We start from the raw sequence: 4,340 nt of genomic DNA, 5'->3' as shown, positions 1-4,340 counted from the left end.
TAACTCCAACAATTATTTTGTAGGTTTTAGCATCTCCAATTATATATGACTCAGGTTCAACGAAATATCCGGTTTACCTAAAATATTTTTTTCTCTTGTATTTCGACTCAAGATCTTCAAAAGGGTTTTCAGCAATATTGAACACGACCTCCAAGTCGTTTTTATCCGCTTCAGAAAAATCTCTTTCTAAGATACTAGAAACTTTATCTTTCAAAATATTATAAATCCCGTACTCAAAAAATTCCTTTGTAAAATCTATACTGTTTTGAACAACATTACGTGGTACTGCTATTTGATTATGTAACTGAGCTGTGAAAAGTCCCGCTGAATGTATAATTACATTATTAAATTTCTGTCAAGATGCTTCTTGAAAGCATGAGAACTTGGAAAAACATTTGTGCAATTTTCTTGTTTGCATATTTATTTGTTTCGAGAAGCAATAAAGTGAAAACTTTTGAACTGAAACAGTAAAAGACTTGAAGTTTCAAGTGTCAGCCCACAAATGTAGCAAAGAAACATATTGATATTAATTTCTTATTTCTTCACAGTAAAAATTAAATAAACTATTTTATTTTTTCCTACTTAAATTTTTCGCATGACTAAGTTTTAAAGAAAGAAAGGTGTCCATCTATGCGAGTTTCTATACGCTAAAGAACTTGTTTACATGTGTTTTACGGCTGCCAGAAGTGTTGCGACGCGAGTCGCTTTTTTTATCCCATTTTGTATTAAGAGCATAAACTGCTTTTTACAAAAACAGCCTTACCTGTTCACTTGGCTTAGGCTATTGTGCATGCAGTACATCGAAGCTCTTGAAGCAAAGGTCAAGATCAGCTAGGATATTTTGAAAACGATACCTCGTATTATCTATATTCACATAGAATGCAGTGACTTCCGATAATGTTGGGCCTACTACAATAATAAATGGCTGAAGCTGGATGTCAAACTTGCCATATTTCTCTCGTAGTGTTTCTCACTGACTTGACAATGTCTCCAGGGGTCTGAAAATTTATAGTTTATATGAGATTAATATCATATTTTAACCCCGTAAATTTCTTCCTTTTAGTGAAAAATAGTGCCAAAGATGTTCTATTATTTTTAAAAATCGCTTATATAGGTTCTACTAGGCATAATACCGATTTCATTGTATTTTTAGTTGCTGATAATAAGACTCGATATAAATAAGAAAAGGGAATGTGTTTTATATGATAATAGGATTAAAATAATACAAGCAAGCACGTCATAAAAATTGCAATATTGGGGTAAATTTGAGTAGCTTTTGCAAATTTTATAAATTAACATTTTTATTGGGCACCCTACTATATCTCTTTTAGAGGAGAGAAAAAGTATTATTGAAAAAGGATATTCACTAAAAATTCTAAAACTTAAAATGTGTACCTTCACATGAAGAATAAAAAATACCTGTGATTCTTGGGTACTCGGTTTCCATGTTGACTTTGAACCCTTTTTTATAATTTTTACAACAGACGGGCACAGGGCTGGCAAGAGCAGCAGCAATTTTCGGTTCACTTCATCTGTGAAATATTTCGTCACTTTTTATTGACCAAACTTTCTTTATTTTTGCAATTATAATTCGTTTTAAGAAAATGTTAACACTTTCATGAAAATAGTCACAGACTTTAGATCTGGAAATTCTTTTAAAACAGGAGAAATATGGTCAGATTTCACAGAAATTGGAAAATAATTGGGGAACAGATTCCTTAAAATAAAATTATACTGTACGTGCTACATTCCTAAGATCTCACGTCTAAATACATTGCATTTGCAAAAAATAACAAAAAAAAACAAAAAGATTTTTCTAGTGAAAGAGATAAATTTTCAACAGGAGAGTTGAGTTTTCGAATGTTTTGGAAAACATTTAAATTTTAAATAAAAAAATATGAATTTTCAACAAAAGTAGTTTTTCAACCAAGAAAAATAAATTGTTAACCAATAGTCAAATCCTATGACGATTTATTAATTAATAAAATTTTATACATAAGTAAACATATTTTTTTAAATTGCATATTTTAACTGATATAGAATGTTATCAGGAAATGAAAGTTCGACAAAAGATCGGCTGTTATTACGTAAAAGCCATTATCGCTCGAAGATTCTATTCAAGGTTCTTTGGTAGAATGACTACCGACTTCTTCTTTTATACTTAAGCGGTTTTTTAAGAATAGGACGAGCAGATTCAGGTTGATTATTTTCACATTCCTTTGTACAGGTTTGTTCATCCTTTAATAAAAATAGTTACTATTATATAAACTACTTGTAAATAATATGTGAACATTTTTTTAGAATAGCCGATTTACTTCTCTTTACTCTGACAATACGGATTTTGACATCTCTAATAAATTCAGCCAAAGTCTAAAGTTAGAACAAAAAATTGTTTAAAAATACGAAACGTGTAATAACTAACACTATTATTCAGAAAAAAATAGTTTTTCTTTCATTAAAATAAAACCTATAAAATCTTTATACATCTGAATGTTATAATTTTGTTTCTTTGAAAAATTATTTCTTTATAGATGGAAGATATAAAACTCTCGAGGAACAAATGAAAGAATTTTCGAAAACGTTGAAATTTCGAGAAAGTATATAAATTTTCAATTAAAAATGATCAATTTTCAACCAAATAATTGGATTTTCAACCACAAATAAAATAAGTAAATATTTAGTTAAACATGTAATTTACCACCAGAAAAAAACTAATTTTAAACACGATAGTTAAATTTTCAACTAAATTCATAAACCTTGAACTAAAATTATAAATTCAATCAAAAGTATTAATTTTTTATCAAGAAAATTGAGCTTATACCAAAAAAAAAGACTAATTAAAAAAATATGAATTTTCAAACAAATAGTTAAATTTTCGAATACAAAAAAATTAATTTTCAACCAAAAATGGATTAGTTCAATTTTCAGTTAAAGAAATGTTTTCTTTCAGACAAAAATGAATTTCAAATAAAAAAGTAGTTTAAATTTCAACGAAAAAGATTAGTTTTTAACTAAGAAGATCAATTTTATAAAAAAAAAGAATTAGAAAAAAACAGTTAAATTTTAAACTAAAAAATGTTAATTTTTAACAAAAACTGAAATGGAGGAAAAAGTTGATTTTTAACTAAAAAAGAGAAATTTTTAAACAAGTAGTTGAATTTTCAATTAAGAAAAATAAACTTTCAACCAAAAATGGAATAGTTCAATGCACAATCAAAAAAATTCATTTTTATCCAGAAAAAACAAATAACCAACAAAAATAGTTAAATCTTCAACCTTAAGAGATGAATTTTTTACCAAAATTATGAACCTCAGATAAAAAAATTATTTTATACGTAAGTGCTCAACGTTTTAAATTTTGAATCAAAAAGCTAATTTTTCAACCAAAAAGAATAATTTCATACCAAAAAAGTCAAATTGACTAAAAAAAAATTTAACCAAATAATTAAATTAAAAAAAGCATTTAGAAACAAAAAGAAAATAGTAGACTTTTTAACCAAGAAAGAGATAAAAGTCCTGCAACTAAACTGTTGAATTTTGAAAACAAAAAGGTAAATTATCTACAAAATAGTTTAAATTTCAACAAAATCATTATATTTTTAGCCAAATCGTAACACTTTTAACCAATTTACTATAATATTAATCCTTTTTCAAATTTATATGCTGTCTCGTTTGTTCTTAGTAAAACCTTTGGCTGATATTTTGCAAAAAAAACTTTTCTTCTAAATTATAATAGTATATTATGCTTGTTTCAAAAAAAAGAATAATTTCATAACAAATTTTTTATTAATACTCAAAGCAACAAAATATTAAAATATTAACCATTTCTGCGTCCTCAGTTTCCACTTGGATCTAAATATCATTAAAAATTCGGCCTTGATAGAGGCTTAATTTAGATACAAAATTCGTTCGCTTTTCTTCTGAAGTAAATGTTTTGTCAATTATTGGATTAGGCTGGGTGCAATCAAGTCTTGAAAGACGGTCATTGTCGATTTTTTCGCCTACGAGAAAAAGTGTAATATTAAAATTAAAATCGTCACAAAATTTTTCAAAACTTAAATCACGTATTTATAAAATACTACAAAAATTAAGCTGAGAAAATTTTTAGTAACTGAGTGATGGGCCGGCATTGTTCCGCGTTGTGGACATGAGGTTAGGTTAACACTGAACTGCATCACAATAAAATAGAGGAAATAATATACTTACAATAAAATAATGGGATTTTATCGGCGAATCCTCAATTCGCCAACACGTTGCAGGTTTCCTTATCCATAACTGTATGGACACTTGTAACTGAAAAAAATACACCAAACGTACAGAAGTGTCCCTGAATCACATTT

The 4,340-nt window shown here is 27.3% G+C and overlaps 1 long non-coding RNA gene across 3 annotated transcripts; it reads right to left on the bottom strand.

Annotated features, from left to right (window-relative positions):
• Positions 1–6: 6 nt before the first annotated feature.
• LOC117171509 lies at positions 7–4,340 on the bottom strand. Of its 3 annotated transcripts, XR_004466888.1 has the most exons (4): positions 4,207–4,340; positions 3,823–4,001; positions 1,420–1,532; positions 7–998 (listed from the first exon to the last, which is right to left on the bottom strand). It is a non-coding gene; the product is annotated as an uncharacterized LOC117171509 (long non-coding RNA). The 3 variants fall into 3 exon arrangements; XR_004466887.1 differs by lacking the exons at positions 7–998; positions 1,420–1,532 and adding an exon at positions 2,031–2,238; XR_004466889.1 differs by lacking the exons at positions 7–998; positions 1,420–1,532 and adding an exon at positions 2,315–2,370.

This window comes from Belonocnema kinseyi, chromosome 4 (assembly GCF_010883055.1).
Source record: "Belonocnema kinseyi isolate 2016_QV_RU_SX_M_011 chromosome 4, B_treatae_v1, whole genome shotgun sequence".
NCBI classification, from domain to species: domain Eukaryota; kingdom Metazoa; phylum Arthropoda; class Insecta; order Hymenoptera; family Cynipidae; genus Belonocnema; species Belonocnema kinseyi.
Note: the sequence above shows the minus strand (reverse complement) of the source record. Positions and strands in the feature narration are given on the sequence as shown.